Source organism: Delphinapterus leucas, chromosome 10 (genome assembly GCF_059928025.1).
Source record: "Delphinapterus leucas isolate spDelLeu-1000000601 "Yukka" chromosome 10, BTC_Dleu_Yukka2, whole genome shotgun sequence".
NCBI classification, from domain to species: Eukaryota; Metazoa; Chordata; class Mammalia; order Artiodactyla; family Monodontidae; genus Delphinapterus; species Delphinapterus leucas.
The window spans coordinates 99,556,281-99,568,459 of NC_143138.1; positions in this window are offsets into that span (position 1 = coordinate 99,556,281).

A 12,179-nucleotide genomic window follows, 5' to 3' on the forward strand; every position below is an offset into this window, starting at 1 on the left:
GAGAGAGGGTAGAATGTCTCTAATCCATCTTACCCAGAACAAAACCTCCTCTGATATTATTTAGGTGGTGAACTTAGGCCCCAAGAGATTAAGGAAACATCTTTGAAGTTACACAGAAAGTGATGAAGACAGGATTTGAAACCAAGTCTGTGTGAATTCAGTCTATACAAACAGTCTGCACGTTACTTTTTTTTAAAGCCAGGTTTATTGAGGTATGATACAGTTATAGTAAAAGTCACTTTTTTGGGGGTGTACTGTTCAATGAGTTGTGATAAATATATGATTGTTTAACCACCACTGCAAATAATATATAGAATATTTCCATCACTCCAAAAAGCTCCACCGTGCTCCTTTCTAGTTAACTTCCTGCTCGTATCCCCAGCTCCTGGCAATGACTGACATGGTTTCTGTCTCTATAGTTTTGTCTTTTTGAGAATGTTCCATCATGCTAAAAAACAGAATTACACGGAATGTAGTTTTTTGTCTCTTGCTTCTTTCATTTAACATTAATACTTTTGAGATTCATCCATGTGGTGTATGTATGAGTATTTTCTTCCTTTTTATTGCTAAGTAGTATCCTGTTATATGGCTATAACACAATTTGTTTATCCATTGCCCTGCTGATGGAATTTGGATTCGTTTCTGGTTTTAGAAAATTATGAATGAAGGCTACATTCTTAGTCACTATACTATATGTCCTAGAACAACAACATAATTAAATTTAAAAGGAACCTTCAAGATGGACTGGCTTAGTTGACTCCAATAACCTTAATGTCAGTTTTCATTTATTTACTAGGCGCCAGATCCTGTGCTAGGCATTGTAGGTACACTGTCTTATTTAACCTAAAGCATACAACGTTTCTGTGTTCACAATGGTTAAATAACTTCCCAACCCTCTCACCACTAAGGACCCATTTTTATGAGTTTCTTGTGATGTATTCATTCAACACATATTTTATGAATGTGTGTGTGTGCCAAGCACTGGCTGGACCCTGGGTCTTATAACAGAGAAAAAAATTAGAATTAAAATGTACTATAAAATACAAAATGTAAAAATTAAAATTTATAATGTACTACAGCCACACCCTGTGGAAACTTGAAATAACTTCTATCACAAAATGCATTTATTAAGTGTAACTCTGTTTCTTTATCTGTAGAACCCTTGGGGTAAGAGGATGGACACAGGATTAGCAAACAAACAACTTCTGCTCCCACCCTTATGCTTTGAGAGGTGTATCCATTTGGCTTTTTTCTCTACACATAACAGGTCTGGATACAAAGTAGCTTAAAATAAATTCAGGGGTTAAGTAGGCTTCAGATATAGGACAGGGCTCTCGTTCCATTTTTCTCTTCTCCTCTAGGTTCTAGCCTCCTCTAGCTTGGCTTCTTGGTTTCAAAATGGTTGCTGGTATCAACTGAACCAGCACGCTTCCTCACTCCACCTCTGGTGGGACAGATCAAAACTCTCTCTACCCTCCTTATTCCTTTCATCCTGACTGGGTCACATGCCCACCCCTGGACCAATAACAGTTGATGAGAGAACAACATGCACTGATTGGCTTGAGCCTGGGTACCTGAACCAATCACTGGAAGGTGGATTGTCTCATCTCCTACATGGTCTCCTAGAGCTGAGCGTGGTATCAGCTTCTGCCTTCCCTGGGGGAGAAGTAAATGTCCTGGACAGAAACAAGGTCTGCTAGTAAGGATCCAGCCATTCCACTTCTGGATATACACCAAAGAAAATTAAAACAGGATATTGAAGATACAGATGTACCGCCATGTTTATTGCAGCTTTATTCACAATAGCCAAGATATGAAAACAGCTTAAGTGCCTGTCAACAGATGAATGGATAAAGATAATGCTGTTTATATATATCACACACAATGGAAAAAGGAAAATCCTGCCATTTGCAACGACACAGATGGACTTTGAGGACATTACGCTAAGTGAGATAAGTCAAACAGAGAAACAAATACTGTATGATATCACTTGTATGTGGAATCTAAAAAAGCCAAGCTCATAAAAACAGAGAGTAGGGCTTCCCTGGTGGTGCTGTGGTTAAGAATCCGCCTGCCAATGCAGGGGACACGGGTTCAAGCCCTGGTCCGGGAAGATCCCACATGCCGCGGAGCAACTAAGCCCGTGCGTCACAACTACTGAGGCTGCGCTCTGGAGTCTGTGAGCCACAACTACTGAGTCCACGTGCCACAACTACTGAAGCCCGCGCGCCTAGAGCCCGTGCTCCACAGCAAGAGAAGCCACCGCAGTGAGAAGCCCGTGCACTGTGATGAAGAATAGACCCCGCTCGCTGCAGCTAGAAAAAGCCCACGGGCAGCAATGAAGACCCAAAGTGCCAAAAAAAAAAAAAAAAGCCTTTTGACTTTTTAAGATATTTTTCTTTCCAGTTACAAAAGTAATTTATGTTTATTATACAAGAATACTGAGCAGCGAATAGAAGAAAATTACAATCATTTAGTACCTACCACACAGATAATCACTGCTGACATTTATGCGAGCCTTCTAGTCTTTTATGAATAAATAACTATCAATATATCTATTTATGTAAGTATATATGTGCATTTATATATAATTATATGTCTTATAGGTTTTCTTTTACCAATAAGGGACCATAGTGTACAAATTGTTTGTTTGTTGTTTTTTTTTAAGAGCAACGCTTTTTCTGATTAAAAAGCAACACATGTTCATGGAGAGATGTGGAAAATATAGAAAATTAGAAAGAAGTAAATAAAAGTCCTCTGTAATGCTACTTTCCGTACTAGTGACTGTTTTGTAATCTGATATTTTTAAGTTAGGGCTCAAATGGAGCTCTTGAATATTTACATGATCCTCATCTTTTTTATTGCAATCTAATTGATATATAACATTACATTAGTTTTAGGTGTATGACATAATCATTTCATATATGTATATATTGCAAAATGATTACCCGAATAAGTTTAGTCGACATCCATCACCACACAAAGTTACACAGTTTTGTTCCTTGTGATGAGGACCATTAAGATCTACTGTCTTAGCAGCTTTCAAATATAATACACAGTGTTATGAACTCTAGTCACCATGCTGTACGTTACAGTTCTAGGACTTATTCATCTTATATCCGGAAGTTTGTACCTTTCGATCTCCTTCATTCATTTTGTTCACCCACACACACAAGATCCCAATGTTGACCCCACTACTTCCTATATAACCAAAGGCAAATTCCTAATCGTCTCTCTAAGCCTCAGTTTCCTTACCTGGAAAATAGGAATTACAAGCGTGCCTACCTCACGGGGATGTTGTGAGCAACGCAGGTCAGGCGCTCGCTTTAGAGCTTGGTACACTGTAAGCAGTCAAGTGCGTTAGTCGTTACAAATACAATTATTAGCCATTATTATAAGAGGAGAACATATTTAAAATAATAACTGCTTTGGTTCCTCTTAGTATTTTTATTTCCTCCTTGACCCCTTCCCAACACACTTCACCTCGGCACTGAGCCATCAGCTAAGCAGTACTTTTCAAACTGTATCTTGTGTCAGCAAAGCCTAGAGGGATGTTCCAGCAGATTACTGAGCGGTACCCACCCCCCACCCCGAGATTCCCACTTGTACATCAGGGGTGAGGCCCCAGAACTTGTACCTGCCACAAATTTCCTGGTGATGCATTTACTGCTAATCACTTTCAGGGGTGGGTTAGGTTATTCTGGGACAGATTATCCCAGGGAGGGGTTACGTTGGCAGAGGAAAGAGCGTTTTGAGCTCCTGGGTTTTGAGTCCCCAAAGCCTAGACTTTCAAGAGAATGAAAAGAACTCAGGGCATATTCAACACATTTGAGAGAAAAATTTAAGGCCTCTTGTCCTCAGAACTACAGAATGACTCTCTGTGCTAGAGAGGAGGAGAGAGGCAGACAGGGCATGAGGAGGTGGGGAGGTGGGTGTGGACCTGAAAGGACCCCATGGAGAGGCGCTGAGCCAGGCTCTGCCCACCACCCAGCTTCTACCTGCGTGAATGCTGGCCCTCACCTGCCAGCAGGAGCCCTGGGGCTTCCCAGCCTCTGTTTTAAGGGCTCTGCTGTCTTGCTGGTGAGGAGTGAAGGCCTCCTTCAACAGCACCCAGCAGGGTCCTGCGGGAGTAATGCCCACCTCGGTCCCAAGACTTGGCTGGGTCCCATCCGGCTGCGTTGTCCAGGGCACGTGGTAACTATGGCAACTACTCCCCTTTCCGCATCTAAGGAAGGACACTCCTGATCCTTCTCACATGGAGGGTAGAGGCCTTGATCTGAATGCCCAACATCCACGTGTAACTCCATAAACTTGCCTCCTTAGATTTCTTCTTCCAAGCCTGTGACCTGAATGGGGGCAGGAGCTAAGATGATTCCGTTCCAGTCTAATCATATTAACAGGTGTTGCTGATTTGAGTTCCCCTCCACCATTGCACATAAACGAGCCATAAATATCATAACTACTTGCTCACAGGTGGATTGAGCTTTGGGAGGGCAGGGACTGTGAAAAGGAAGGGAGAGAAATGCTACGTTTTATTGAGCATCTACTATGGACCATCTCTGTGTCAGGTGATTTCACATACGTATCTCATTAAATCCCCATCACACTCTGACAGGTATGCATGATATAATCTCACTTAACAGAGGAGGCTACGGGGATTCCAAAGGTGGAAGTAATAGGTACAGGGCCACACTCTGAATAATGGAAAAGCTCACATACTATGAAGACTGTTTACCTGTCAGGGTGGTTTTCACTCCCAAGTGTCTCCCACCCCTCAGGGCAGTGATAGCCTCTCCTCCTATGTGCCCTGACTGTGCACTGCATCACACACAGCCCAGGTGTTCTCCTGGCAAAAGAGGGTGGCTGCCATGCTTGGCAACATGACCAGGACCAGTGAGCAGCGACAAGAGCTGGACGAGCTGTAGAAGAAAGTCACTCACTAGCCTCATGGGTTCTTGGGCAAGGGACAGCTCCTCAGTTTCCACAGCTAAAAGATGGGATGAGATTGTGTGCCTTGTAGGGCTGTTGTTGTGAGGGCCAAAGGAGATGGCATTTGAAAAGCAGAATTTCTGACAGCTGGGGAAGGAGTGGGTGGACTCAGAAAAATTTGCATCCTTTTGACTCCTTTTACTGGGGATGCAACCTGATATTCTGAATCTGAGTCTCATCATGAGATTGGGAGGATTAAATGACAAATTTTCAATGAAAATGTTTGGTCTACAGTACCAGTAGACCCTTAACAAAGTGAATTCGCTGGTCCTTTTTCTCCTTGATCCCTAAGTGATCAGTAGAGGATGGATGGATGGATGAATGAATGGATGGATGGATGGATGCAATGGCACTTTACCTATCCTACAGGTTATCCCAGGACACTGTACCTGCCTGAATTTACATCATCTTTTTTTTGCACTCACAGAAACCCTCTCAAAGATGGATATGATTTTTCCTGTTCTAAAGATAAGGAAACCCCAAAACGAGACTCAGTGAGGTTGAGTGATTTGTCCAGGATTTATCTACTGGGAAGTAGCAAAGTGAGTTTCAAACCTAAGCCTGTTTTTGTTTGAGAAAACGGGGGGAGCAAAGGGTGAGAAAAAATGACATTCTCCGTGGATTTCCAGAGGTAGAAACTGAATAGAAATGAACAGAACTGAATTTACCATACGTTGCCTTCTGCATTCTTCACGTTTACATGGTTGTTAATGGTCTCTGGTGTTACAACCTTTTTCATTTTTAAAACTTACAGTATAACTTACTTACAGTAAACTTCATCCTGTCTAGTGTACAGGTCTGCAAGTTTTGACAAATGTATACAGTTGTATAATCACCAACACAATCAAGATATGGAACAGTTCTATCGCCCCCACCCCCAAATTCCCCAGCCCCTCAACTCCCGGCAACTATTAATCTGTTTTCTGATCTTACAGTTTTGCCATTGCAAGAATGTCATGTAAGTGGAATTATATAAGATTTGGCCTTTTGAGTATGGCTTATTTCATTTGGCATATCTGCACAGTATATCTTCAAATGTTTCCTAGGCACATCCCTTGGTTATAATTCTCACAAAGTTTTTTTTTTTTTTCCTTCTTTAGGATGCAGGAAAAAAAACAACTCTGTAATTTTCCAAAGGAAATTTCTCTTTAAACAGTGGGAAAAGGGGTGGAGGGGGAAGGAGGATTTGAGTTGTTTTCTCTTTAAACCTTCTATGCCTTAGGAAACACAGCAGACAGGCTAGTTAACTTTTCATAATGTCAAAGACAAAAACCCACATAACCCTAGGTCATTAGTCACTCCTGATTAAACCTTCAGGAGACTCTTAGGAGTCGGGGTGGCAACTAAAGAGCAATGAGTCTTGATTTTAAGCAATATAAGGACTAAACCCCATAAATAAGGTTTTGCTTGGAAGCTAGAGGTGAGCCGAGCAGATGGGAGACGACAAGGATAAAGATGTGGACTTTCACTGGCCAGCAGACATGGAGAGCAAGGAGGAAGCTCTGTATCTACCTATCCGTCCATCAACCCCGTTCATCATCCATCTCTCCATCCATCAACTCAACAATTATTTTCCGAGCACATGTGCTATACGAGAGTGACCAGAAAGAGTCCTCCTCAAGGGGTCACAGGTAGGACTGCCAGATGCTGCATAACTTCAGGGGCCACTCTCTACGTCATTGTCTCTTGTGAGTTGTGCAATGTATAACCCATGCAGCTATGCCACAGTCTAGGGAGGAAGGCAAACCAGTAAACAGGCCATTGTGGTACTGTATTTAAGGTAAGTAGGGAGGGAGACTGTGGAAGCAGAGAGGAGGGGTATGTAAGTCATTGGACATGGAGGTGGATTTCACATAAGGCTTCTTGGAGAAAGGGATATCTAAACTGAGCCCTGTGGAAAAATGGGAGTTAGCCAGGTGAAGATGCGGGAGGAAAAGGTCCAAGCAGAGGGGACAGCATGTGAAGAGCGCTAGAGGCAACAAAAAGTTTGGTACATTCAGGGATCTGTGAGTAGCCTATGCAGTCTGAATAAGGAAGGGCGGAGGGCAAGGAATATGGCAGACGAGTTTAGAGAGGTCAGGCAGGGGCCACATCACAGTGGGTTTTGTAGGGCCAGCTAAGGATCATGGACTTTATCCTGAGGCCAGGGAGAACCAGTTGAAGGAGGGATGTCACGTGGTCGGAGCTGCTCTTTAGAATAATCATTCTGGTTGCCGTGTGGAAGATGCGTTGGAAGGGGACCAGACGGGAAGCATGGAGTTTAGTTAGGAGGCTGAAACATCATGCAGGTGCAAGATGCGAGGGCCCAGCATAAGGTCATGGTAATGGGTTTGGAAAGAAGGGAGTGGAGATGAAATATGACAGGAGGTAGAATTGTCAGGGTTTGGTGATTGGTTAGAAAACAGAGGCAATAGAGAGGCTAGGAATGAAGGGTGAGCCCAGGTTGCTGGCTTGAACTTTGAGGAGACAGTGGCGCCATTACTGAGCTGAACAGGTGTGTGAGGACTGTGGGTAAGATGATGAGTTGAGTTTGAGGTGCCTGTGGGACCCACAGGTGTTGATGAAGGTAACATATATCCTGATGTTCAGGAGGGTGACCCCACAGTCATTGGAGGTGATCATCCAGGGACCTTGTAAGGAGTGAGAGGAAAAGAAGACCTAAACTAGCACTCCAAGAAGCACGGAATCTAAGGGACATACTGAGGTCAAGGACAGGAGATGAGGAGAGCGACCCCACTTTTTTTCTTCCTGTGCCTCATGGGTTGCCAAGTTTGGCTTCAGCCAAAGTAGAGTGAGGTCAGGAGATCCGTGAAAATATTTTCATGATCTGTGAAAATATATGACCCAACTACAGGCACAGAGCCTGGAAAATAGAGGTATTCATCTGATGTTGGTTGGGAAACATGATTGAATGAATACATTAAGAAGTGTGACTATAAAGCACCAAGACTTTAAAAACAATATACCAGTGTTTACACATCCAAAACCATACTGCTCCCTGCAAAGCAATCTCCTTAATGAATATTTACCTCCATTTAGGAAAAGGCTTTTAAAGTATACTAGCAAAGACAGATAACACATAGAAAATGATCTATCAATATGTATTTGACTACATGAAAGTAAAAACCATGATGCTAAAAAATCATTAAAGATTGAAAATCAAGTGACAAATTAGGGAAAGCAACAAGAGACACAAACGGTTGCCTCCTCACTGGATAAGCATTCCTTACAAAAAAGAAAAAAGGAAAAGCTAAATACTTCAATATGAAAATAAGCCAAAGTTATAAATGGGCAACACATAAAAACAAATACAAATAAACTTATTAAAAATTCCATCTTACTAATAATTAAAACATTCATCTTAAAATAAGGTAACATTTTCACTTACCAACCTGGCAATGAATTTCAAAAGTTTTAAAAATATACATACTCTTTGATCCAGAGATTCTACGTCTAAAAATTTGTATGAAGGAAATAATCAGAGATGTGCAAAAAGTAGATGAATAGGAGAATTTATTGCATCATAATTTTAATAGCAACAAAATTGGAAACAACTAAACAATAACAGGACATTACAAATAATTTATGCTTTTGTTTTTAATCTTTTCTATTTTCTACTTTCTACAGTAAAGATAAATGGCCTTTGCGATTCAGAAAACAAATAAATGTTGCTTTTTCTGAAAAGGGAAAAAGAAGTCACCCTGACTACAAATATTTTTTTGGAAGGTTGCCACTACTCAAAATCTTCCAGAGCCCCGTCTCTAGCAGTCTTAAGAGCTAGGTCCTGAGACCCACAGGAAATTGATTATATTACTCTGTAGTCATCATTTCATTTTGGATCCAAAAAAAGCCGTTATTTGGTTCCATCACCCACCTAATTCAACTGCATCTATATCAAATGACTTTAGGATCTGGTGAAAAATCACTCACCCAAAGTATGAAAATTTTCCCTTTGTGAAGAAATGGCAAAGGAATGCTGTTTGAAGTTTTGGAATATATGTATTTTGGAATACATATCTGCTTATCACGGAGCTCAGCATATGGAGCTCAATAAATAGTAGCAGTTGTTATCCCCATTTTCTTATTTGGTTTTATTTATTTCCGCAGCTGTCCAGGAGGCCAGATGGGTGAATTCTCCAGCCGATGCTTTTTTTTTTTTTTTTAACATCTTTATTGGAGTATAATTGCTTTACAATGGTGTGCTAGTTTCTGCTGTATAACAAAGTGAATCAGTTATACATAAAATGTTCCCATATCTCTTCCCTCTTGCGTCTCCCTCCCTCCCACCCTCCCCATCCCACCCCTCTAGGTGGTCACAAAGCACCGAGCTGATCTCCCTGTGCTATGCGGCTGCTTCCCACTAGCTATCTATTTTACGTTTGGTAGTGTATATATGTCCATGCCGCTCTCTCACTTTGTCCCTGCTTACTCTTCCCCCTCCCCATATCCTCAAGTCCATTCTCTAGTAGGTCTGTGTCTTTATTCCTGTCTTACCCCTAGGTTCTTCATGACTTTTTTTCCTTAAATTCCATATATATGTGTTAGCATACGGTATTTGTCTTTCTCTTTCTGATTTACTTCACTCTGTATGACAGACTCTAGGTCCATCCACCTCATTACAAATAGCTCAATTTCGTTTCTTTTTATGGCTGAGTAATATTCCATTGTATATATGTGCCACATCTTTTTTTTAACATCTTTATTGGGGTATAATTGCTTTACAATGGTGTGTTAGTTTCTGCTTTATAACAAAGTGAATCAGTTATACATATGTTCCCATATCTCTTCCCTCTTGCATCTTCCTCCCTCCCACCCTCCCTATCCCACCCCTCCAGGCGGTCACAAAGCACGGAGCTGATCTCCCTGTGCTATGCAGCTGCTTCCCACTAGCTATCTACCTTACGTTTGGTAGTGTATATATGTCCATGCCGCTCTCTCACTTTGTCCCTGCTTACTCTTCCCCCTCCCCATATCCTCAAGTCCATTCTCTAGTAGGTCTGTGTCTTTATTCCTGTCTTACCCCTAGGTTCTTCATGACATTTTTTTTTCTTAAATTCCATATATATGTGTTAGCATACGGTATTTGTCTTTCTCTTTCTGACTTACTTCACTCTGTATGACAGACTCTAGGTCTATCCACCTCATTACAAACAGCTCAGTTTCATTTCTTTTTATGGCTGAGTAATATTCCATTGTATATATGTGCCACATCTTCTTTATCCATTCATCCGATGATGGGCACTTAGGTTGTTTCCATCTCCGGGCTATTGTAAATAGAGCTGCAATGAATATTTTGGTACATGACTCTTTTTGAATTATGGTTTTCTCAGGGTATATGCCCAGTAGTGGGATTGCTGGGTCATATGGTAGTTCTATTTGTAGTTTTTTAAGGGACCTCCATACTGTTCTCCATAGTGGCTGTACCAATTCACATTCCCACCAGCAGTGCAACAGGGTTCCCTTTTCTCCACACCCTCTCCAGCATTTATTGTTTCCAGATTTTTTGATGATGGCCATTCTGACTGGTGTGAGATGATATCTCATTGTAGTTTTGATTTGCATTTCCCTAATGATTAATGATGTTGAGCATTCTTTCATGTGTTTGTTGCCAGTCTGTATATCTTCTTTGGAGAAATGTCTATTTAGGTCTTCTGCCCATTTTTGGATTGGGTTGTTTGTTTTTTTGTTATTGAGCTGCATGAGCTGCTTGTAAATTTTGGAAATTAATCCTTTGTCAGTTGCTTCATTTGCAAATATTTTCTCCCATTCTGAGGGTTGTCTTTTGGTCTTGTTTATGGTTTCCTTTGCTGTGCAAAAGCTTTGAAGTTTCATTAGGTCCCATTTGTTTATTTTTGTTTTTATTTCCATTTCTCTAGGAGGTGGGTAAAAAAGGATCTTGCTGTGATTTATGTCATAGAGTATTCTGCCTATGTTTTCCTCTAAGAATTTGATAGTTTCTGGCCTTACATTTAGGTCTTTAATCCATTTTGAGCTTATTTTTGTGTATGGTGTTAGGGAGTGATCTAATCTCACACTTTTACATGTACCTGTCCAGTTTTCCCAGCACCACATATTGAAGAGGCTGTCCTTTCTCCACTGTACATTCCTGCCTCCTTTATCAAAGATAAGGTGACCATATGTGCGTGGGTTTATCTTTGGGCTTTCTATCCTGTTCCATTGATCTATCTTTCTGTTTTTGTGCCAGTACCATACTGTCTTGATTACTGTAGCTTTGTAGTATAGTCTGAAGTCAGGGAGCCTGATTCCTCCAGCTCTGTTTTTCGTTCTCAAGATTGCTTTGGCTATTCGGGGTCTTTTGTGTTTCCATACAAATTGTGAAATTTTTTGTTCTAGTTCTGTGAAAAATGCCAGTGGTAGTTTGATAGAGATTGCATTGAATCTGTAGATTGCTTTGGGTAGTAGAGTCATTTTCACAATGGTGATTCTTCCAATCCAAGAACATGGTATATCTCTCCATCTAGTTGTACCATCTTTAATTTCTTTCATCAGTGTTTTATAATTTTCTGCATACAGGTCTTTTGTCTCTTTAGGTAGGTTTATTCCTAGATATTTTATTCTTTTTGTTGCAATGGTAAATGAGAGTGTTTTCTTGATTTCACTTTCAGACTTTTCATCATTAGTGTATAGGAATGCCAGAGATTTCTGTGCATTAATTTTGTATCCTGCTACTTTAGCAGATTCATTGATTAGCTCTAGTAGTTTTCTGGTAGCATCTTTAGGATTCTTTATGTATAGTATCATGTCACCTGCAAACAGTGACAGCTTTACTTCTTCTTTTTCGATTTGGATTCCTTTTCTTCTCTGATTGCTGTGGCTAAAACTTCCAAAACTATGTTGAATAAGAGTGGTGAGAGTGGGCAACCTTGTCTTTTTCCTGATCTTAGTGCAAATGCTTTCAGTTTTTCACCATTCAGGACGATGTTGGCTGTGGGTTTGTCATTCATATATGGTCTTTAAGATAAAACGCTGGGTTGGGGGCTGTGCCTTGGTCTGCCCTCCACTGCCGCCTAGGCGTGGGGAGGGGAAATGCTGCCTCTCCTGCCTGGTGGTAGCTTCTGGAGAAGACGGTGGATTGCATAGTGTCACCTCTAGAGGGAGCTCAAGTTTGTCTTCCCCGACTCCGAAACTGGGTCTGGATGGAGATGAGAAGATAAGGTGAATCAAAACAC